General features: G+C 34.8%; 1 protein-coding gene across 2 annotated transcripts in view; it reads right to left on the bottom strand.

The window, feature by feature from the left end:
* The window catches only part of LOC114327806 (Kv channel-interacting protein 1), a 383,838-nt gene that overhangs the window by 85,522 nt on the left and 271,725 nt on the right, over positions 1–26,591 (bottom strand). The window lies entirely within an intron of this gene.

Raw genomic sequence — 26,591 nt, 5'->3', positions numbered from 1 at the left:
AAATCATCGATATAATGAACTATGAAATCTTCATGGCGATTCAAAATGGTATGTAGAGCTCGGACGAGTGCAGCACAAGCACTCTGCAATCCAAATGGCACTACCTTAAACCGGTAGACAATACCATCAATAGAAAAAGCGGTGTAGTTTCTACACTTTTCAGCTAACGGTATCAACCAAAAACTGTGTTTTAAGTCAATTTTCGAAAATATGTGTGACCTGGTGATTCTTCCAAAAATGGCCTCGATGTTTAGAGGTGATTCATATTGTGATACAGTGTGCTGGTTGATATTCCTGGCATCTAAACATAATCTCAATTCTCCATTGCTTTTCTTTAGTATCACAATCGGGTTAACATACGGTGAATCACATCTTTCGATGATTTGATCTTCCAACATTTTATTTATTTCTTCTTTCACCTCTTGTCGATACTTGTATGGAATCGGGTAAGTCTTTGATCGAAAATTTCCCAAGTTTTTCACCTCAAATGAATGTTCGTACTTTTTAGCCACTCTGTTTTCCTCATTGATCAAATTTTCGTAGTTTCTTAACATCAACCGCAATTCTTTTTCTTTCCCTTCTCCACATATTAATTTTCTGTCTTCTTTCTCAGATTCTTCACACATGTTTACCGTGCATTCTGCATCCTCGTTTGCATATACCTCCTCTTCAAATACCACTGTTTCAATCATATTCTTTTCACTTTCATTTTTTAGCTTTATTTCTTCTTCTCCTGAGCTCGTCTCTTCTTTTGAGGAATCCCAGGTTTCCTTTGTTTCTGATACTCTCAAATTTTCTTCTTCTGGGCTCAACTCTTCTTTTGAGGAGCCACAGGTTTCATTTTCTTTTATCTTTTTCTGACCTTTTCTCCTTTTTTTTCTTTGTCCTTGCTTCGCTGCCAAATTCATTTCCACTGTTTGTTCTTTACCTGATTCATCCGTATTTTGTTTCTCATGTTCCTTGTCCTGTTCTTTTTCTTTTTCTTCTGTTAGTTTCATCGTATTATTTTTAAAATCTATCACTACATGTTTTTCTGCCAATTCGTCAACTCCTACTATCATGTCATGTGACATGTTTGGCATTATTACACATTGTAGTGCATACATATTCTTACCCAGTCGTACCATTACTCGTATGCCTTCATTTATAGTTGCCAATGTCCGTTTGTTTGCGCCCACTAAATTTACCCTAGGTATTTTGTAAATTAAATTTGTTAAGTTAACTTCTTCTATTAGTTTTCTGTTGACCAATGTTATTTCAGATCCAGTGTCTATCATAATTTTAATTGGTTTCTCGTTGATAAATCCATCCACAAATTTTAAATTAACTCCATTTTTCTTTTCGTAGTTTCCTGCCAATTTAATAAACTCCTTGGGGTGACAAAAGATTCCTGTTTGATTTTTGGTTTTTAGTGAGCGCCGTCGTGAAAAGACGCCGGTTGCTCATCGTTGTTTATATTTTCGTCATAATGTCTCTCTCCGTCATATTCATCTGCCTGGGTATTATTTACTTCTCTTCTATTTTCTCTAGGTCTGTCGGATCTGTTTCGGTTTTCTCGATATCCCTGTTCATTTTGTCTACCATTATTTCTGTTTTCTTGATTTGAGCGTGTGGTGTTTCTATTCTGGTATTCTCGATTTCTGTCCTCATTCCATTGCCTATTTCTTTGTTCATAATTTCCTCTTCCGTTGTCTCTATTTTCGTTTTCCCTTCTGGGATTAAAATCTCGTCTTGTATAGTCCCTCCTATTTTGATTTCTATCTCTGTAATCTTGTATTTCTCGGGGCCTGTAATCTTCTCGCGACCTTCTTGATTTTCTTTCTCTTAGACGTGATTCTCTTATTTGTAGGAATTGGCATAAACTATCTATGTCTTTGTAATTTTGCAATGTGATATGGTCTTCCAGCGTTTCCTCGAAATGTCTTGCAATCAGTTCGACTAATTGTTCCGATGAGTAATTATATTGTAAATGTTTTGCATTATTGTAAATTTGCAAAGCATATGTCCTTTCTGATACACCCATCCTATCATTGTATTTCCCATTTTGCAATTCCTTGTTAATTTCCAATTGTTGGACCTTTCCCCAGAAATAATTCAAAAATTTTTGTTCAAATTGTTGCCAATTTCCGAATTCTTCTTCTTTGCTATCGAACCATAGGCTTGCTTCATATTTGAGATGGTTTCTGATGGTTTCTTTTGCTGTTTCGAAATTTCCGATGTGTTGTATTTTCTTTTTCAGGCTATTTATGAACGGCACTGGGTGTAATCTTCTTACATCCCCGCCAAACCTTATCTTCACGTCATCTGTGCTATGTATAACCATTTCTCTTCTTTCTCCGACATTTTGTTGAGTATTGATTTCCGCAATCTTTCTTTCCACTTCTTCTCTGTCTGCTTGAATAGCGTTTTTAAACTTGTTTTCCAAATTTTCTATTTCCTTTTTCTGGCAATTCGTTACCTCCTTTATTTTGATTTTGATTTCTTTAATCTCTAACTCCTGTTTCTCGCTCTTTTCTGCAATCTCTTCTATTTTTTTAACCATTTCCTTCTTAATACTCTCTATATTTCTGTTGTTTTCTTCTATGGCTTGTTTTGTTTCCTGTTGATTGTCATCCATTTTTTGCTGTGTTTCATCCATTTTTTGATCCACTTTATCCATTTTCTTTGATGTTTCTTCCATGGCTTGTTTCGTTTCACGTTGATTTTCATCCATTTTTTGTTGTGTTTCTCTTTGATTGTCATCCAGTTTTTGTGACTGGAGTTGCATCAGTTGTAATAGTTTATCTATTCCTGATAATTCCTGATTTTCTGATGCCATGATTGTCGTGTCTGAACTATCTGCTTGGTCTGAATGTTCTTTTTGTTTTTTGTTGTCTTTGCTTTGGCTTCTTGTCACAGACATTTGTTTTCAAGAAGTACTGTCCCCGCCAAATATGAAATTTTACTAGTATGTTACCAAGACGACTTTTTCTCACCCAAATATTATAAATTGTCAATAAATATATCAAATGTAAATATCGTAAAATAAAATATTAAATCAGTTATGTAAAATTTGTACCTAAAGAGATCTAAAATTTTATGTTATCCAATGTAAGTATCTCACTTTTTACCACAGGCATATAAATTTTCAAATACCGGCTTTACTCTTTCTATCCTTCAAATTTGCCACTAGAAATACTTTTCCATGCTTTCCACGTTGGACGACAGTTGTTGTGATCTTGATTATTGATATGAGATAATATTTTTATATGTCATTTAATTTAATCAATGCATTAATAATAATCTAATTAATTTACCAGTTTTCAATCTCAGGGCTTTTTATAAAATTAATTACTTACATACGTGGCTTCTAAGTATTTCTTAATGGTTCCTAATCGGGATAGGAAAGAAAAGAGTAAAATAATAACACATATGGGTTACAATTGTAATCAAAATATTGTTTATTTTATTTAAATGGCAATCACTGCTTAATATTTGCTATATCGTATTATTCTTAAACATAACATTTATACATGGGAATCTTATTTCCTTTTGATTTCCAATTGAAAGTTTTTATTAACATTTAACTATTATGATTTATTAGCAACAATTCTATTTAAGTTTGATGAAGCTTTTCTGATATTATTGATTATGTTTCTTCAATTTTAAATGTGGTATTTAATACGAAAAACCCATACATTCATGTCCAAACAAATGAGACTGACCTTTTTCTGGTGCACTGAGAATGTCTTCACACAAGACCCGTTTCCTGCTATCCTTGGCTGCAATCAAAACCTCGTCCTGGCTTCCAGTAATGTTCTCCTCTAAAACTAGCTCGTATAGCTCTCGTTTCCTGCTTCTGTCGTGATGCTGTGTTCTACCTTTTTCGAAACTGCAATCAGCTACCGGGAACTCTTGGCTCAAGGAGGTTCTTTTACTCTCAACCTGGCCTACCTCTCGTTCTACGATAGATACTCCACACTCACGGAACTACACCGGCTTTCTCACTCTCCGTACACTACCGTCTACTACTCGACTTCACTTCTCGACAGCTCAAAACATTCTGATCTCTATTTGTCATTCATTCCCCTACTTTCTAAATATCCCTTCCAGATTCACAAATCAAACTTCCACCACCAACTCTCATTCGCAGTCTTCGTCAAAACCAATTTTTAATCTTTCTAAATATGCTTAATGGATTTCAAAGAAAATAGTTAATTCCCATTCTAAAATTACTTTCTACTATATACAAATTTTAATGACCTATTCTCTATTTCCACTTAGTCTTATTTAGCATCGGCTAATGATCGATCCTTCCGCGAACAACGATAATGACCTATTATCGATTTCACTTGAGTCTTATTTAATCACTTCTTAAAATTAAATATAACAATTTGTTGTATACAGGTTGTTCTAAATTTATATGCCCGTGGTTGAGAAAATTGAAAATATTTTATATTAAATTGAATTTTGTTTATAATTATTAAAATTTAATTTTCATATCAAATAGAAATATAACAATATATATATATATATATATATATATATATATATATATATATATATATATATATATATATATATATATATATATAAAATCATAAGCTTCGATCCCAGCAATAAAATTGCTGGTAAATAACCTTTCCCAAAAATGGCCTATTCTCCGATAATCAGCCCAGATTATAATACAAATACGGCGTCTACGCAGGATTTTCCGGATCTTAATCCTTATTGTTCATCTGATAAAGTTGTTAGTTTATTGACTTTGTTGGTTAGTGCTTTTGTGGTTATCTTATGTGCGGTGTTCAGTAAATTTATACCTCTATAATTGTTGGGGCCTTCTTAAGCTCTTCAGCTGCACTCTTTACCTTTAAAACGCATGTTAATATTTGTCGATATAACACTCTGATCAAAAGATCGGCATTGAATTTTTAGTCCAGTTGATACAAATTTTATTTAAAAAATTGATTTGGCTCGTGTAACTGAGATTCAAAATCACCGGTCGCTTCAAGCGTTGTTTCTGAGAGTGCTGTCTTCTTGGTACTGGGGGTTGTTACCCCCGATGATGGGGTTGATTAAGTTGAAAACACCATTTATCAGAAATATATTTATTTGGAACACTAAATACGCCAGTAACTAGTTGGTGGACAAAGTCTATGATCTAACTCCGTCGATGTCTAAATAATGAATCAATCCCTTCTTTACTTTCTCCGTATCTATAAATAAATCGTAATTGTTTTGTTATGATTGACGACACCCGAATGTGACCGTGAATTACTAATAATATTAGAATCGCTGACTTTGGAGTTTTCAAAACGAGTGGCCTACATTGCAACATCAATGTCACCCATTTATGTAATGTAAACAATGCATGTAGACAATGTTTGTTTAAGACTTTTAAAAATTAAATCGATATGGATTACTCTTATTTTTTGAATGCTAATATAAATCCTGTACATCCCTATCCCTTACAAGAAAAATTTTCTGAGATATGTACATTATTTTCTCTGTCTCTCCGACACAGAAGAAAATGTTTCTAGACAGCGTCACCAACTGATTACTGTGTTTTAAACAATACAAAATTAAATATTTGTTTCCTATAACTAATAACTAACCACAAAGAAAAAAAAATGTTCGATATCAACATTGTTCCCGTTTTCACTTGTCACTTACTGTGTTCTTGGACTGTAAGCATATAGTCTATTCTTATGTATTTCTTTGATCTTATTATTTTCCATTTTAATTTTACAATTAACGTTATTTACCTCTGTTATTGTGAAGGGGCCTACATAAAGATTATCAAACTTACGATTCTCTTCTCTTTTTAACAGGACTAGATCTCCTATTTTAAGGTGTTGTGGCGTCGGTTTGGGCTTATTCTTTTCTTGCCGCTCTTTTTTGTGCTTTAGTAAGAAGGTTCTAGCTCTCTCGTGTGCGCATTGTAGCTTGTATCGTAACTCATTGTAGTAGGCATCTATATTGTAACATGGTTGAACCTCTCGTGTAAAGTCTTCTGGTAAGTTAACTTTCCTGTCAAACAGCAATTCAAACGGCGTGTAACCATGATACGCGTTAGGGGTTGTATTGTAGCAGTATGTGAACATTCTGCAACACACATTCCAATTTTTTTTGTCTTCATCTATGAACGCTCTTACGTACTCGTTTAATGTTCTGTGCAGTTTCTCACAACTTCCAATGGACTGTGGATGGTATGCCGTTGAAAAGTTGTGCTCTATCTTTAAAAGCTTTGTTAGTTCATTCATAACTTCGTTTTTGTACTCTGTGCCTTGGTCTGTTCTTATTTGTTTCATGAGTACGTTTCAGGTTGGTATATAATGATCAAAAATCCTGGCAGAATCGCCATATTTTGGTACTGGGGGTTGTTACACCCGATGATGGGGTTGATTAAGTTGAAAACACTATTTACCAGACACATATTTATTTGGAACACTAAATACGCCAGTAACTAGTTGGTGGACAAAGTCTATGATCTAACCCCGTCGATGTCTGAATAATTAATCAATCCCTTTTTACTTTCTCCGTATCTATAAATAAATCGTAATTGTTTTGTTATGATTGACGACACCGAATGTGACCGTGAATTACTAATAATATTAGAATCGCTGACTTTGAAGTTTTCAAAACGAGTGGCCTACATTGTAACGTCAATGTCACCCATTTATATAATGTAAACAATGCATGTAGACAATGTTTGTTTAAGACTTTTAAAAATTAAATCGATATGGATTACTCTTATTTTTGATGCTAATATAAATCCTGTACAAACGGTTCATTCTGTACAAAAAGTGCTAATACACATTTTTGTCCAAACTTATCTTAATTACGTCTCATGTTTGAAACATTTTTCTCCTACTGCGTCCAGATTCGTGGTAAATCAATGTTTTCCGTTTCTCCCTTTAGGGAGGGGGGTTTAGGGGGAGTCCGGGGATAGGATTGGTAAACTTTTTTCATATTTTTGGGTCCCAAATTTGACATTGTTAGCAAAGAAGTTCGGATAGAACAGAATATAAAATCAAATAACAACTTAATAAACTTTTACTATAGACTTTCCTATTTAATTATTAAAAACATTTAAATATTAAAATATGATCGATTGCATTTGAACAAAGACATTATCGAACTAGTAGATACTATGTACTCGATTCTTAGGAATTATTTCAAATACCAGGTATCGTTAATGTCGAAAGTTCATGTCTAATAATATTATCAATATTTGATACAAAAATCAAAGTCTAGGGTAATTGATAAGTCAGGCTATTGTTTTGATATATTGCTTATTGATTTGATTTCTTATGACTGCTGTGTTTTTAATGGAAAGACAAATTATTACTCGTGAAACCAATTGAAAGAATTATAATATAGTTTTTTGTTAGATTTTTTTATGAGCTTATAGTCTAAAAACTTTAGAGATATTCCTGTACTCAAAAATATAAGTAAATAAACATTATAAATTTAAAACATTTTCCTCGTTATCATCATCATCTGTGACCCCTGATAGCTCATCAAGGGCCAAGGTTGCCGTTGGGGTTTCTAGACTCTAAAGTTCTGTTGTTCTGAAGCTATTTCCTTGTGGCATTTTTATAATAAACTATTTTCAATGAAAAATAAGCCACAATTTTACCAAAAAAATGATTTTATTAACGTTTCGACGCCCAAGTCGGGTGTCGTTGTCAAAATACAGTATTAATTTGTATTTTGACAACGACACCCGACTTGGGCGTCGAAACGTTAATAAAATAATTTTTTGGTAAGATTGTGGCTTATTTCCCATTGAAAATAGTTTATTCTAAAGTTCTGGCCTGTAGACTCTAGACCTGCATATAGTGTGGAGGTCAGCTACACACATAACTGCTTAAATGGTCCAATGTTTTATATCTGAAATAGTTACTTCCTAGATTGTCTTCTTTGAGGAGATCATTGAAGTGTCATGTATATTTTGCGTTCTTGACTATAGTTGACCATGCTTTTCTTTCCTTTGCGTTTCTTTCCTCGTATTCTTTTCCTCGTATTTTCTTTCTATCCTCGTATTCCTAGTTCTCTTAAGTCCTGGTTAATACCATCAATCCATCTCTTTCAGATCCTATCTCTCGGTCTCTTCCCCTTTAATTCTTTTCTAAGTACTGTTTTTGTATTTCTCTTATCATCCATCCTTTGCACGTGTCCCAACCAACTCTGTCGTTAACTTCGTATTTCTTTTGTGATAGTCGATCTATTAAACATTCTATTTAATTCGCGGTTCATTCTTATGTACCATTCTTCATTCTCCTTATAGGTTCATATATCTTCCTTAAAATTTTTCTATCCTATCTAAGAAGTTGTTTCCCTTGTTCACTAGTCATAGCCCATATTTCTGATGTATACCTTGCTACGGGTCTCATAACTGTTCTGCACATTTTTATTTTTGAGTTATTATTTACCAAATTTGACTTAATAATATTCTGTAGGCTGTAGAAGCATTTGTTTCCAAGTGAAGTTCTCGCTGTTACCCCATCACTGTTTTTATTTCCTTTTGTAATTATTGATCCAAAATGGTAGGAGAGCAAAGTATGCTTTTGCAGTCATTCTAGCGTTATGGGACCTATTGGGTTGTGATTATTAGGTCCTAAAATCAAAAAAAAGTTAAGTAAAATTTTCCATTTTAGTGGGGACTTTCCATTAATTCGAAAAAATGTCTCGAATAAAAGTTGCTTATTTTTACGTAAAGAATCCAAATCTGCAATAAAAATTTGGGGGTCCCATTTAAGATTTTAAAGTAACCCCCACCCCACCTCCGTGAAGTGTCGTGTTTGGTATCATTCGATAGATTTTTCAAAAATATTTTGAAAGTGTATTTTGCAGTTTTTCGATCTGATGTTAATTTTGCAAAATATCGCGGGGTTTGTATTTAAAATTTTGAATTTACGCCCCACCCCTATCCGTGGGGGTGATGTTAATACCATTCGATAGATTTTTGAAAAATATTGAAGACTTATTTTTTAGTTTTTCGATCTGACGTTCATTTTGCGAAATATTCGCTTTTTTTTGTGAAACTTTGTGACTCCCTCATTTCCTTACGCACCGCTTAAATCGTCAGATTTTTGAAATATACACTCTTTTGCATGTACTTAACTTACCTTATCTTAATCTGACAATTTCGAGTATTTTTAAGGATAGATTTTTTTTTCGGGCCCCCCTTAACGAACTTCCCCGTGTTAAGAGCCAATATTTGGTACAGGTACATCTGAAGGGTACCAGGTTTCTCGCGTATGATAATCTGAAGCGCTCGAATAACAGCAAAAATCCCCGCTTGGGCTTTCCTACCAAAATATTTGAAATTATCTACTTTTTCAAATTTTTTGAAATATTCTGTCGAGGTCAAAATAGGAATGGAATATATACTTATCAAAAATATCATGTATCGATTATAGCGAATATAAATGATAGCTTTCATTCATCTGGAATTTTCCTTCTATCGATGCAGATTTTGAACAGTTGGGTCAGCTGTTTATGTAGTTTGCTTGTGCTATATTGTATTAACTTAGCAAAGATATTATATATGGGATTAATTCACCCAGAACATTATTTTTTGTCCTGGTTTCCTTGGTGCTCAACTAATAGACATTTCCCAAGATTGCTTTTTTCTTCAGTGAGCTTATTGTATATTGAAGCCATAGTGTTCTACTTCTAGAATAGAATAGAATAGAAATATGCTTTATTGTCACTGAAAATTTTTACAATTTTATGGACAAAGCTTACATACAGTCAAAAGAAAACATAATATCAATAACAAATAACAACAAGTACAATTTACTATAATAAGATAAATAGTCAATATATGTATAGTATAATATAAGATATAAAAGCTAAGACAAAAACAATTATTGCAAAATTTATATAAACTGCAAATTGCAAAACATACTTACAACAAATATAATAAAATACATAAGGAACTGACAAGTTTATGCTACTGCGTATGAAACCCAATTGTCTTAGTTATTCATTAAGAAATTCTTCTATTAACAGTATGGTCTTTTAGATATATAGGCTTTTGTCATTTTACGGAACTTTGGGAAAGATGTTACAGATTTAAGTTGTAACGGGAGATGGTTGTACAGTTTCTTTGCGGAATATAATATAGATTTCTTTACTAACTCAGTGGATGGAATCGGTAAATAAATGTCAAAGATTGAATTTCTGGTGGAGTAAAGATGATTGGGCCTTGCTGGAAAGACATGAAGGTGTTTACGAATTAAACAAACCCTTTCTAGAATATATAAAAATGGAAGTGTTAAAATTCCGTGATCTCTGAAGTAACTTCTACAATGTGTAGATCTTCTGAGGCCAAACAGATATCTTATTGCTCTTTTTTGCAATTTAAAAATAACATCAAATTGAGCAGCTGTACTAGAACCCCAAAAAGGAAGACCATATCGAAGATGAGACTCGAACAACGAAAAATATGTTATTTTAGAAGATGCTAAATTGAGTTCCCTTGAGACAGATCTTATTGCATAGCAAGCTGAGGCGAGTTTCTTACTTAACGAATCGATATGAAGGGACCATTTGAGGTTGCTGTCTAAAAAAATACCAAGAAATTTTACAAAATCAACAGTACTGATCTGGCTGTTATTAAGAGGCAAAGGTTGAAGAGCTCCTTTATAGGATAATGCTACTGTTTTATTTACGTTAAAAGAGAGTAAATTAGAGTCAGACCAGGTCTTTATCGTCAGTAGATCCGAAGTTATAGTTTCACGAAGAGATGCAATAGTTGACTTGCTCCAAGTGATACTGGTATCATCAGCAAAAAGAAAAATTTTCCCATCCATTTTTAAATTAGTGATGTCATTTATAAAGATAAGGAACAGAAGAGGACCCAATACTGAACCTTGTGGTACTCCACATACAATGTTTTTGAGACTAGAGTCAGTATCATTTGCTCTAACTAGTTGTTTCCTATTATTCAAGTAGAATTGGAACCAATTTAAAGAAATACCTCGAATTCCATAGAAATTTAGTTTTGTAATCAAGATGTCGTGATTTACACAATCAAAAGCTTTGGCATAGTCGCAGAAAACAGTGGCAGTATAAAGATTATTGTTTAGTGCTTGGTAAACCTCATGTAGTACAGAAAACATGGCATCAGTGGTACAATTATTTGTTAAAAAGCCGAACTGATTTTGTGATAAAATGTTGTTATCAACGATAAAGGACATAAGTCGAGTTTTAATGAGTCTCTCGATAATTTTGGAGAGTACCGGTAGTAAGGCAATAGGTCTATAGTTGCAGGTATCAGATTTTTCACCACCCTTATGAAGAGGAATAATAATGTCTGTCTTTAGGCACAAAATTTACCTTTTTCGAAGGAATCATTAATTAGAGAGACGAGGATTTCCAACACATTTTCTGTGAGATTAGAGAAAATTTTTATAGATAGTCCATCAGTACTACAAGATGATTTGCTTTTGATACTATTGATTATTTGGTTCAGTTCAGAGTTATCGACTGGTCTTAAAAAGAATAAATTCGAGACCTTTCTTGAGTTAGGGAGATAGGAAATGGGATCTTGTTGCGGCAAAATAGTTGATGTTATATTTTTACTCACATTAACGAAGTAGTCGTTTAGAATTTCAGGATTTGGAAGGGAAAATGATTGAGCTGTGTGAGTTTTATTTCGAAGATCGTTTATTATAGACCACGTTTCTTTTGTAACAATTTTAGAGCTTCCCAGACGATTTTGATAATAGGCTTTTTTAGCTGATCTGACAAGTTTTAGATATGTTGTCCTGTAAATACTTCGTGATATATTCAGTGACAGAAACACTGGTAGTAAATTTCTTGATGTATAGTAGTGAACGCATATTCTTGGCTGATATGCGAATACCTTTCGTAACCAAGGTTTCCGATGTTTTGGCTTAATAGGGATTAAAGGAAATGCCTTATTGAAGATGCGGAGAAGCTTATCTAGAAAAAGACTGAAATTATAGTCCACGTCTATAGAAGGAAAATGCCACTCAGAAGTTAAGCATAAATTTTGGAATTTACGAAAATTCCCGGTGGAAAAAATCCTACCTAAACGTCGGGTTTTTGAGGAGGGTTTGCTGAAGATGTTAAACTTCGTATACACTGCTTCATGATCAGATAGTCCCGCATTAATAACTGTAGAGCAGACATCAAGGGGTGAGAAATCGGAGACAATATAATCGATTATGGTAGATGTAGTTTTTGAAATCCTTGTAGGAGAATTAACGTGCATTGAGAGACCATACGATTCAAATATGTTGGTCAGGGACACTTGGGTAGCACAAGCAGCAGCATAATTAATGTTAAAATCACCGCATAGAATTTTTCTGCTTTTATGAGGCAAGTCATCTAACAAATTTAGCAGGTTCTGAAAAAATAGTTCCACGGTAGAGTCAGGTGATCTATAAATGCAAATAATGTAAAGATTAAGATTTTTATTATAAACTAAGGAAAACTCAAAGAAGGATTCACTTAACAAAAAGTCATATTTTGTTATCACAGAAAAATCAATATTTCTAGAGAGAATTAGGGTGCCTCCATGAGCCGAACTTGGACGATCATACCTGGCAATTGTGGTATATTTTTCTACAAAAAAAGGCTCGTTGACTTCAAGCCAGTGCTCTGTAACCGCAACTATCGGGGGAAATCCTAATTCCTCCAGAATCAAAAATAATTCATCAGTTTTATTTCTTATAGAACGAATATTAATCAGAACCATGCCAAAGTTGTCATCACTAAAATAATTTGAGGTTTCTAGTCCCTCAGAACACGTCGTGATGTTTAAAAATTTCGCTTTGGAGAGCCAGTGGAATAATAACTTCGGTGACATTCCCTCGACTTTTGTAGGTGTATAATTCTATCCGAAGTGAGATAGGACCTATACGCGGCAAGATCAGCTTCCACTTCAGCTGGACCAATTCCATAGACATGGTTAAATTCTAGAAGAACTTTTCGTAGTTCTTCAGTCTTAGTAGGTAGTCCTTCGGAAGCCAAAAAGAGTTTCACGCTGGTGTTGGTGTATCCGTCATAAAATACAGAAGCAGGCTGATCGTGTAGAAAAGCAAGATGTAGTTTAATTGCCTTTAAGGTATCCGGTTCCCTTAATCTTGCAAGAAGATATCGACTGTTCGAGTTATGAGTTAGTCTAACTCTTGGTGGTGTTAAAGGATTCAAATTTATGGATGGTTCCAAAGTATCTTTCTTAACAAAATTGATATGGGAACGGAAAGGCTCTTGAGATTTGCAAATTGTGATCGCCTGCTTGTCTGTAAATATATTGGTGTCTTCAACTTCATTTTTGTTGTTGCTTGGAATGGTAATTGGATTTTCCAAGCTAACCGGGCTTCTGATGTACTTCGGATTCATATTTTCTTCAGATGACATCTTTGGTTCAGAGTATGATGATTCTGTGGGCCATTTAATGTTGACACCAGGTGGCCAAATTTCCTTATTAAATAATAAGTCGATGGATGGTTTTGATTTTATGCCTATTTTAAATGAGGAACCAGTTGCTGTGTTGGCGTCTTAAAGGAGGGCGTAACATCTAATATAATCCTTAATACCTAGCCTCTCTTTAATGTAGTGAACTATTTGTATAGGGGTGTATACTGGGGTTAAGTTACTAATAACAACAAAGTGGCACTTATCTTCTGAAATTTTTGACTTTCTTTCTGGGCAGGTTTGGAACTGTTGAGGGTCATCAGTTTGGGTGCTTGAAGTGACATACACTATCTTTTTTTTGATACCTCTTTTTCAGTTTGTGTAGCGGGTAGTTTGTTGGAAAGATTACTCATCTGATTAGATATTTCGCTGATGTTTGCAGATAGCCTTTGTAATCCCAATTTTATCTCGGATGAATTTGAGTCTTCAACTTGAACCTTAATAGTCTCATTGGAATAGCCGAAAAAAATATAATTATAGAGGAGCTATAATTTCCAGATATTATATCCAAATATTTTGTCCAAGTGGAGGGTCCACCTTGTATATCACTGCCATTACTTTTAGCAGTTTTCTCAGAATGACTCTTAATCGCAAGTATATCTCATCCATTTACACTTTTTATAAACCTCATAAAAGTTGTTGTTGTATTTTTTGAGTAACACGTGGAAATAACTTTTATTATTAGCAGAAAGCCAAGTCAAACACGCCAACAGTACATAAAATTTGATAATGGATTTTATATTTCGTGTTAGCCATTTAATGGTGTACTCTATAATTTGTAACAGTTGCCCATGATCTTTGTTATTATGCGTTTAAAATTCAATTCTTTATTTCACGGTACGTCTTAATTAGAAAATCAAGAGCCGGCGTGCATGAACTAATGATTAAGAAATTATTGTCACATATAATTGACTATATTTGTTAGGAATAAGCCAAAATTTACACCGCTACATCAAGTATACGAGTATAAGAATACAGAGAAAAATCAGCTAAGCTCGAGGAGTAAGACAAGGAGACAATATTTCACCTAAATTGTTCACGGCTGCTCTAGAGTCAATTTTTTAGAACACTCAATGGCAAGATATGGGGATCAATATAGATGGAGAGAGATTAAATCATCTGAGGTTTGCGGATGACGTTGTAGTAATCGCAGATAACTTACAGGATACTCATCTCAATCAATCAATTTTCTGGACCTCACTATTACCAGATTAAATGACCACTTCAATTTTAGTATCTATAGGAAACCAACACAGATTGACCATGTCATTCCATCATCTTCTAACCACCCTATGTCACACAAACTTGTTGCCTTTCACAGTTATATACACTATACACTATCATGAAACCATCCCCTTATCACAATCCAACTACAAGAAAGAATTAAATATACTTCGTCAAATAGCCTTCAATAACGGCTACGATCCACACATTATAAGCAAGCTCATTCATAATAGACAGCTCAAGGTCTTAAGATATGCTGCGTTCCCTAGGGATTTAACAACCAAACCTACTTATGCGACCATACCATTCCACCAAGATAGACTATTTGGGGATATTTCAAATGTTATCAAAAGATCTGTAGATAACATTCAAATTTCGTTTAAGGTATCCAACAACTTAGGACAGTCTCTTTCCAACTCCAAAGATACTATCAACTACATGAATCGTAGTGTTGTTTATAAACTACAATGTTATGACTGTGATGCTACTTACATAGGAAGAATTTGTAGATCACTTGCTTTTCGCTCTCTTGAATACACCAAAAGAGAGAACACCTCTACCTTTTCACAACATCTTATGCACAACATACTCTGAATATCCCAGATGACGTAACTCTACTGCACAACATCCCACGGAAAGACTTCTTAAAATTGGACTTGTACGAGGACCTAGAAATAATCAAAGAAAAACAAAAAGGTCCGAACTGTGTCAACCGCCATGTTTCGTTCAACCTGGACTTCCATCAACTTCATCGACAACTTTTTTCTTAACTCTTCCTCTTAATTACAATATTACTTTCCACCACTTTATTACTTCCTTCACCTTCTTACAGTCACATTTACAATTAATTTGGTGCAATTCACAATGATCTTTTTTCATCTCCATCCATCAAACCACTATCATCTATCCAGTGATATACATATAAACTGTCATCTGCTGTCATCATCCACATACATCTCCACCTCTAAATTTTCATCTAAATATTATCTATGACTATTTTCACAACACCTATTCAATCTGCCATCATTATAACACACCACTGGATAACACTCATTCATACTAAAACCAAATCTAATAGTCTCACTTCTCTTTCTGGGTCCCGTTCATGTCACATTTTCATTAACTATCTCATATACTTCTTACATTCCACCTTCTGCTCTCTCCCCCACTGATAACTACATCATATGACGGTTTGTTTTGTCGAACCCTTAGAGATCAGGGTAGCCTGCGGGATCCTTGGGAATTAGTCGCATAAGTCTGAGCTTGTTTTATGCATCCCTCCTAGATTATTGAGACATTTTTACACCTCGGTCACCTCTACTGTGATCTGTTCTTGAACTTATACATACTCCAACAACTACCAACTATTCAAATAGAATCGATAACTTGAAATCAACATAAAATTGCTTTTTCAAACCCCAGGTAGGTGTTTACACAAGAGGGCTTAATTTCGATTTATGACAGTTTCGATTTAATGTGTTATGTGGTTTGCCTACCTTCTTTATCACAAACATTCTAACTACAACATCACGTTTATTTTCATTTTAATTGATTATTCAACACAGTTAAAGTAAAGTTGTCACTATTCTCAATTTAACAAGCTTTACAATAGATTTCACATAACTAACAGTGGAAATTTTAATTTCCCGTGGAACTATCATTTCTGTCATGTCATCGTTCGGAATTTCCGCTATCACTGCCACTTTAGCCACTTGCTACCATAAAGTCATGATGTGAAGAAGTCAAACTCGAGCTCAATGGTACCTAGAGTATAAAACATTGGATATTTTAAACATCCATGTTTAATTTCACGTCTTTTATCTATGTTCCTATGACGGATCAATTGTAAAAGGTTTTTACCCACATATTTTTTATTTTGGTGGTTAGCATGTTAGATTCACGTGAGTATAACCTAAAAATTTTTAAAACCTTATTCCAAATTTTAATCTTATCAGGTTATACACATTTTAGGTAAACACTGATGATGATCGGTCATCCGATCGAAAACTAGTTCTGTTCTGTGATGTAGTCCTTTTTAGGAATTTTAACAAATATACCTTTTGTAAAGGATTTTATCGTTTTTTACAGGATACTGTTTCTATGATACATCATCATCATCATCATCATCTTGGTGCTACAGCCCTTAGAGGGCCTCGACCTTCTCAAGCTTTCTATGCCATTCTGTTCTGTCCCTTGCTTGCATTTTCCAGTTGCCGACTCCGATCTTCTCGGCATCCTGTGTTTCTATGATACATTCGCTTAAAACTCTGTCTTAGAGAGCAGGATTCAAAATAAATTTTGAGAAAACTAAACTTATGACAAATCTCGTAATGAGTGGAAATATAACTGGTGACAATAATACCATCCAACGAACAGACAATATCTGAACAATATGCCTTACATGGACAGCATTTGGCAAACTAAGACATATTCTAAAAAGTTTAGTTCCCAAGCGAAAGGTTTATAACAATGTGGTTTGCCTGTACAAACTTATGGAGCAGAGACTTTAACACTGATGTAAAAATCTGCGTATAAACTCAGAGTTACACAACGAGCCATGGAACGTGCAATGCTGAACGTGAGTGTTCGATACCACATAACAAACCAACAAATCAGGCAAAGATCTGGAGTTCAAGACGCCATCGAAAGAGCTACGACGCAGGGCACTTATCTAGTACACAAGATGGACGGTGGACACGACAAATCATGAAATAGAGGCACAGAAATTATAAAAGAAGCCAAGGACTACCACTGACTAGATGGACCGACGACATAAAAATAGTAGCGGGAAACTGGCTACAAGCGGCGGTCCAGTATAGAGAACACTGGAAAGAATTGAGGGAGGCATATGTCTAGCAGTGGACGCAATTGGTTGATTGATGATGCAGCCACAATTTTACCTTGAAATAAACGTTTACCTTTGACGTTTCAATTTCCACTTTGAAAATCGTATATCGTATCTCCTTAAAATACAAAACATTAATAAAAGATTAAATATTAAACTACCCAGGTTTCCGGATTAAACCCGGGCCGAGCATCCTCTCTGATGTCTTCTTCAAGGCTTCTCAGTCTCCTGAGCTTCCAGACACGACAATGTTCACTACTCACTGCACTACCGCTGCGCTGCTTTAAGTAGACAATTTAAATTTGGGTAGGTAAAGGATATATATCTTTATTTGAGAGAGGATTACATTGATTGTCCCTGTTTAGGATTGTGGTCCTCTTCAGGGTACATATGTGGTGAATGTGTGTGTGTAGGCAGAAAAAGCAAACAGTCCGAGAAAGCGCTGGGGCAAAGTGTCTGGGTGGCTTGCAGGATGCTAGACGGTGTTTTCCAGCTGACCATTAGTAACCAGAGAAGAGAGTGTGGATTGGAAGCTGGTGTTCTTTCCAGAGATGACATATGTGTGTACTGTCCATGCTTTGCCCTCGGCCACAGTCCCTATAAACCATTGTACACTGGACAGGCAAGCCTGCAGTCTTCGTTGGTGGTCAGGAGGTAGTTTTGGGCATTGCATGGTCAGTGAGCGTTTAAGTGAGTGTGTGTGAGAAATAGTTGCGGCTATTTCTCGGGGCGAACAGGTGAGGTGAACAGGATCAGATGCGGAGGGTGCGGTAGGCTAGCCGTGTAGCCTTGAGAATTTCTTCGTACTCTGCCGGGAGATCGTCAATGCATGTTTGCGTTAGAGCAGACGGGGGATGAAGCTTTTTCCGTTTGGGCTTTCGGCGACAGAGTACGTAGCCGAGAGATGAACAGGAACATTTCACAGATTGTTGGGTGTCATAGAGGGGGCCGTTGATGACTTTAGTTGTGAAGTTCCTGTTCAGAGAGTTTATTCTCTCGATAATAGTGGGGATATTTCACATGTTATGGATTTCGTTAGAGGGAAATCTCCAGGCTTTGTAGTTTGCTCCACGCAGGATTCTACGTTCCGCTCGCAACAACTTCAGGTTTTGTAGTCTATTGAATAGACAATAGAGGCCTGATTCTTACTCAATGACGGGTCGGATGTGTAAGTGTGTGTGTGGATGAGTGTTTTCGTGTGTCTTGCCAATTTTCCCAGAGAGAGGGTGGAGTAGTCTGGCTCTATTTCTTACCCTATCTAAAGTTCCCTTTAGATCTGCATCCCAGTTGAGAGTCCTGGTAAACAGAACTTCCAAGTAGGTTGCAGTCGGGCTATACGGAGATAGGTCTATAGGATTCCACGTCGGTATGGGGTTTACCTTTTTCAGGTAACATTATTGTGTTGGCTACTTTCCAAGGAGTTGGAAAGTAGCTTCTTTTAAGGCATGCATTGCAGATTTTAGTGAGAAGAGAGATAATACTCTTGAGCTTCCAGGCACTACACTGTTCATTACTCACTGCACTACCACTGCTGGAAAGGCAGACGATTTATTTATACTGTCGATGATGACGTGGTTCACTGACGTCGCGCTTCGGTAAAGGTTGGCGCGAAAATTGGATTAGTTTAATATCATGCATGTATTCATGCAGGCAAGGAAACTCTGTGTTCTTTATTTTATTTGAGGATTTTGTCGACTTTGTTAGTGACACCTTTGACGTAAGGAAGATGGTATGATAAGGGTCTGAGTCTTTGGGTTGAGACTGAGTGAGCAGTTGAAGCCTGTGGATGTTTCTATCGATGTGATTTTCGCCGTAACCGTTTTGGATGAGGGACTGTTTTAAAGAAAAGAGCCCTGCGGATCTACTTGCATATCATCGCAAAGGCGTATTGATCTGGAGACAAGGGTATTAATGATAGAATTAATTTGTGAATGTGGGTGATGAAAGTTGGCATGCAAATAGCTGATAGTAGGGGTGGGTTTTCGGTAAACAAAGTGATGAAAAGCTTGGGATTGGTTTTTTTATGAGAACATCGAGAAACGGTAGGGATTAATAAATTTTTTATCTCCATCGTGAACTGAATAATAGCATTCAGTTGGATTTGGAAAGATACTAAAGCATCCCTGCTGTGGAGCCAAATGATGAATGTATCGTTAACATTTATTTCTCTATAGAATTAATGTTGACAGATAAAACAACTGTCTAATGAAAGACAAGTGGTCTTGTTGGACACTGTATTTAGTTTCCAGAATGTTTATGGTTTCGGCTATAGAAATGTTTGCAAAAAGTGAAACGATGTCAAAATTTACTAGAATGTCTGAGGATGAGACAGGGTAAAGGATGAATCATTTTGGGCGAGAGGTTTTAGAGTTTTGGCCAAGTATTTTGCCAATAGTTGTGTATGGCAATTGTATTCGCTGACAATGGGACATATTGATGAGGAGAATAATACACTTTTTAGAATCTAGTACTAGAAGGAAAGATAGGGAGTAAGAGAGGTCTAGGATGTAAAATGATGTCATGACTTCGTAATATTCTACCGAAAAGGAAATAATTTAATCCTAACTATCTAACATTTTACCTGACAAGACAATTTACGGTGGACGTTAACGAAGACATTTACAGCAATTTAACCCTAGAAGGGCCAAGGAGCGTTAAAAAGTATCCACAACATTGCATTACATCCGATTTTCTAAATACCTTTGTTCCTAAAAATCTCAAATAATTAGTAGTTATCGGCGTACTACTGCCCTATTAGATAGCATAATTAGCATTGCTATAATTTAATTCATTTTCTCATACTTTTATGAAAACTTGACAGTGGACTATAAATAATCCCCTCGAATACCTTCAACACCATCCCAAAATGGAAAGGGACGATATTATCCATGTGTCAAATTAGCAAAATCTAAAAGAAAAAATGCCAATAAGTGGACAAAAACAACCATAGTTTGTTCAAAATGCAAGTATGTATGCGGTAAGCACAGCAAGAAGTCAAAAATGTTTCTGTATCCTACGATGATACCAATTCCACTGAAGCCAAAGACTCCGGGTAAATTATAAATTCGTATCACCTAATTGTTCCATTAACGTCTAGGAATAATATAAATAGTCCGTTCTTTAACGGTAAAATATTGCAAAACCTCTAAATTTTAAAGAACCGCTTGGATTGACATGAAATTTGGCATACACATAGCTAACAAGTCAAACAAAAAAGTGATATTGTGTCGATATGTGCTTTTGCCCTGGGGTGGTTTTCACCCCGTCTTGGGGGTGAAAAAATATTCGTCCAAAGAAAGTCCGGAAATGGATAAACTGGCTAATTTTAAGTAACTTTTGTTCTATAGAGTTTTTTCACTAAGTCAATACTTTTCGAGTTATTTGGCAGTTAATATGTTCATTTTTTCAACAAAATAACCACGCTTTTAGACGGTTTTTCGCAAATAACTCAAATAGTAAGTATTTTGTCAAAAAAACATTCTTAGCAAAAATATAGCCTGTAAAAAATAAAAAAATGGTGTATATATCACGTCTCTACACCTAGTAGAAGCAGAGTTATAGCTAATGAAAAATAGGTTCATATTCGTCAAATTCCAAATGCAATACTTTAACGTGAAATAACCAAAAATGAAACACATTTCGGGGAAAACTCATTTCAACTTATTTAAAGTGTTTAAAAAAACTTAATTTTTGTTTTATAAAAAAAATTTCTAGCATCAAAATTAAACAAGTTACGCTCACAATAAAGTTAGTCCCTTTTGGTTTTGTTAAAATAATCGAGAAAATCACCCCCTAATTAGTATCTTAAATGAACTTAATCGTTACAACTTCACAAGTTTCTTGACTCGTGTATATATTGTTTATATGATCTGTAAGTTTCATCGGTTCAAAGTCCTTATTATTGAAAGGGCTGTAGTTAAAAGGGGTTGAACGAGTCACTGAGCACGAATGTATGCAAATTTAGAAACACCAATTCTTAATCAATTTTTGTCTAACAGAAAAACAAAAAAATACATGATATTCAGAAAAGCAAATCTGACTTTTTTTGTTTTTCGAAATTTTTGGTATCTCTAACAATTTTTAAGTTATTTTGAAAAAAGCATATTTTTCAAAATTTAAATTTTTAAAAAATTTATTTTGAAACCAAATTTTTTCAAAAATAAGCACTTTGAATCGATGCAACTTTTAGGGGGTGGTCTTCCCGATTTTTTTTGCAAAATAAAAAGGGACCATCTTTATTTTGAACGTAACTTGCTTAAATTTAATGCTAGAAACTTTTTGTAAAAACAGAAATAAAGCTTTTTTTAAACACTTTAAAAAAGTTATAATGGGTTTTCCCCAAAAAGTGCTTAATTTTTTGGATATTTTACGTCGAAGTATTCTATTTGAAATTTGGTGAATATGAATATATTTTTCATTGGCTATAACTCTGGTTCTACGAGATCCAGAGACCTAACGTGTACAACATTTTTTTTACTTTTTTATGGGCTATATTTTTGCTAGGAACGTTTTTTTCGACAAAATACTTACTTTTTGAGTTATTTGCGAAAAACCGTCTAAAAATGTGGTTATTTTGTTGAAAAATAAACGTATTCACTCGCAAATAACTCGAAAAATGTTGACTTGGCGATAAAGCTCTATAGAACAAAAGTTACTTAAAATTAGTCAGTTTACCCATTTCCGGACTTATTTTAAAAATATATTTATTCACCCCCAAGAGGGGTTGAAAGTCACCCCCAGGGCAAAAGCACACAAATTTCATGTCAATCCAAGCGGTTCTTTAAAATTTAGAGCAAAAACCGTGAAAGAATGGACTAAAAAGTGTTATTTTTAAATTAGTTTAAATAAAGAAGCACGTTTGTGATTAATTTATGTGTGGACATTTATTGACCCTCCTTGGTCCTCGCTGTTTCTACTAAAAGGTTGGTTCTGCGAGGGTTAAGAAATGACGGTAAACTTTTTATTGCATCTTCCTCTAAAGGAAGAAACTATATGTGATGCTATTTTATTGGGATTCATGTCATTTTTTTGTTCTTGCTATACTATCTAGGCCGAGGATAAGTTCGTCCCCAATGGCTCATTTAGCCATTTAACTTTTCTCGCCCCATCCTGTTATGCACTTCTAGCGATAGCCTCTGGAAACATATTTCTTTGCTGCAGAAATTACTGCGCATATAAACCCTTCATTATTTGCTTGAGATAAACTAACAACCAGTCAGTGCTAAAAAAACTGACAAAATTTAAGTGAAAGAAGAAATTACATCAGGGATCAGTAATCAATGAGAAATAATAGAATACATATCAAAATTAAAAACATATTGAATGAGAATCAATCAACTACCAAAATACTAAATTACAAACCGAAAACAAGAAAAATGTTGGACGCTTATGAATATCTAGATTTTATTGATTGCATGCAGTACTTAAAATAAACACAAAAAATATATTCCTTTCAAGCGAACTATCCTACTAAACATCTGTATCTCTAATGGTATTTACCTTTCTATTCGAAAAGTTCGACAAAAACACTTAAGGTACATAACAAAAATTAAATAAAAACTTCTGATCATTAGTATAGGCAGTGTTTGTTGTCCTGCTAAATTTCATTTCTGTCGTTATAGCGTGTCGCGCCGCAATAAAAGCAGCAGAAATACACACACACATATATACACCGTCATTTCTTTATCTTTCTATTACTGCTTGTAACTTTTTTGAGGGATAGTCTGTATTATAATAAGCGAGAAACACAAATTTTCTCATGCGAATATCCAATTAAACTTGTTTATTATTTTTCTGATTTTGACAGAAAAGAGAACATAAACGAAGGAATGTTGAGTGCTTTTGTTGGTTTGAGAAAAGAAGAAATATAAGATAAGTTGAAAATTGTAGTTATTTTGTAATATACAGGGTGTCCAGAAACTCTACCGACAAACGAATACAGGAGATTTCTCAGATAATTTTAAGACAATTTAACCCAATTCACCTAGTCCAAAAATGCTTTCTTAGGGAGCTAGAGCTCTTTGAAGATGGCGTCTTGTATTTAGTTTTTCTTAAATACCTCCATAACGCTTCTAGTTAAGAAAACAAAAATTAGCAAGAATATTTATCTTCCATAAATCGACTCCATCTATTGCAAATTTCTAGTACCGGTCATACCGGTTTTGGGTAGGTCAACGGATATCCTGTCTTCGTTTGTCGGTAGAGTTTCTGGACACTCTGTATAATACCCAGCAATTCGTAAATGTATGAAATTTCTTGGAGTGCTATATCCACTTACTGGTCATAATCTTATTACCTAACTGCTTCTCTCAAAAGCGAGTCTGTTGTGTGTACATGCCACTGCCTCACGTTTTTAGGCCCACCATATTTCTTCTTTTTTCTGAACTACTTCATCGAAATATTTTCCAAGTATATCCATGATATTCTTAAGAGGAGCAACATTTTAGGTTTTATCTCCCTTGTATGTAACAAGACTTCTTTTCCTAGTTCGTCATCCGATTCCATCGTGTCACCTTGAATTTTCAATATATTCTCTTAAACTGCCTCCATCTTCCTCTATCCTCTGCAAACTCTGAAGCAAAGGTTTAGTAAAGCTCCGACTTCTTTTGTAATGTGTTCCAGATACCTTGTTGGTGATCCTTCCCCGGGATCTCGCTCCTTGCACCATCCCCTGCAATGTCAGCTACTCCAGACCATCTCTACGCACCACATGACCAAAGTACAAAGTCACAATGTTTCGAAGGCTACTTGTAACGTGCAGCTGTCTAAGAATAGACTCATTGGTTATTCTTTTGGTCGTCCAGGGTATTTGCAACCTTTTCGCCAGCAAAATCAACGCAATCTTCGCAGCTTCGCTTACTACTGCAATTATCTGCGTACCTTAAGTTGTTGATTCTTCTGCCGCCGATGGATATGTCCCATTCCAATTCTGAGATTGCTTCTAAAGATATGTTAAACAGAATGGAGCTTATCACGCAGCCCTGCCTTGTATCCTTGCTAACCCTGAACGTCTTCGACAGTTCTCCATGTGCTCTCACTTTTGCTGAGTTTTCGACGTAATGGTTTACTAGCAATGCCACTAGGTGTTTTGGAGCATCCATTTCCTCCAGGTACTTTTACATTTTGTTCCATTTGACATAATCAATAAAACACACATAATATGTGCTTACAAGAACTACCTTGATTTTTCTAATATCTGTCTTAGGTTCAGGATATGGTCTCTGGTGCTCCTTCCTGGCATTCTTCCTGTCTGATCTTCTGCTATTTCAGGGAGCAGGTACGGCTTGAGTCTTTCTAAGATAATCTATTGTATGAATTTACTAGCTTGTCGTATAAGATCAATGGTGCGGTAATTGTCGCATGTTTCATTGGATCCTTTTTGTGGATGGGTACGAAAACTGAAGTGTCAATAACACTTAAAGGATAAATAATATGGCTGGCATGGATATCATTGAAAAAACTGTATATACTGAAAAAAAAATATCTTCAATAAATGCTGGTAAGGGGTTTTGTTGGCGAATTGGGTTGTCGATGCACAGTTCACATAAACACTTTGAGAAAACCCATTGTTGCCTAGATATTAGGGGCTCTAAGAATAGTTCAACTAATACTTGAAATACTTTCATATAGGTATGTCTGTATATGAAATACTTCCATAAGTAATGTTTAAAACTTATACAATAAATATCAAAAACAAAAAGCTCATACTTATTTCCATGTCGTCCCATTCTGTAAGTATGGATCTAAAAAGCTACTTCATAAAGTTTACTTTTTGTAAACTGGAACAATAAATGGAAATCCACACCATCAAAGCTTCAGGAGATAAAAAATAAGGTTAAACGATGGCACCCACCTGTGGTATTCAAATGAAAACAAACACTTATTTTCCGTTTAAAACTTGGATATACCACGGTTCTTAAAAATTAACTAAAGTTGCCTACTCCGACTGTTGTGGGGAGACTTGATTTACGTCACCAGAGTACACAAGCCTATATTTAAATTTAAAAAAAACGTTAAACGTTAAAACGGTAAAATTTCATTATGTGTTAACGTAATAATAATGTTGATGAAATTTTAGAATGCCAGGTACAGGCTGTAGTGTGGCCAAATTTATTACCTATTATTTAAATTCTTACAATAAATTATAGTTACAAGTAATTCTAATTCACACAATCCTAGCTGACCTCTAGGGACGGTATGCATTCAATAGTTAATCCAGTATTAATGAAAATTCAGTATAAGCGACAAATTTTCAGTGTAGAGTAAATACTGAAATCCTAGATTTCCATAAATCTTGCATTAACCGTTTAGGTCTGGATCCCGCGTATGAAAAAAAAGTTGATTAATAGCAAGCTGAAAATTTGTTAATAGCTTAAGGGTGTCTAGACGGATAAACTTTGATATATGGGAACACTGGAACAGGGGCAGTTTTAATTGTGGAACAGGTTAAAAATTTGGAACGGTTAGATCACGAAAACGGCACATTTATTTTGTCCGACAGAATAGACTTAAACTCTCCGAACAGAAATTAAACTCTCATGCAAAAATCAGATTGCTATTTATCACCTGTCATAATTTCTGTCATTTGACATATTCTACATGTTCCACTCATTAAAACGCCCATTTGGTGATAAATAGCAGTCTGATTTTTTCATGAGAGTTTAATCTATGTTCGGAGAGTTTAAGTCTGTTCTGTCGGACAAAATACATGTGCCGTTTTCGTGGTCTGACCGTTCCAAATTTTTAATCTGTTCCACAATTAAAACTTCCCCTGTTCCAGTGTTCCCATATATCAAAGTTTGTCCGACTAGACACCCTTAAGCCATTAACAAATTTTCAGCTTGCTATTAATCAACTTTTTTTTCATACGCGGGATCCAGACCTAGTTGGATAAACATGAACAACCGGTCCTAATTAATTTTAAGTACCAGACCACCGAAATATCAACAGTTTTCAATTATTAGGTATTATAATCCTCTAAACATCTTCATTTCACAACTATCTTTATTATTTTCCATACATCAAAGACATAAAAGTACCGATTAATCATATTACGATTCAAATTACTGTACTCTCGTGACGT

Source organism: Diabrotica virgifera, chromosome 8, assembly GCF_917563875.1.
Source record: "Diabrotica virgifera virgifera chromosome 8, PGI_DIABVI_V3a".
In the NCBI taxonomy this organism is placed as follows: domain Eukaryota; kingdom Metazoa; phylum Arthropoda; class Insecta; order Coleoptera; family Chrysomelidae; genus Diabrotica; species Diabrotica virgifera.
Note: the sequence above shows the minus strand (reverse complement) of the source record. Positions and strands in the feature narration are given on the sequence as shown.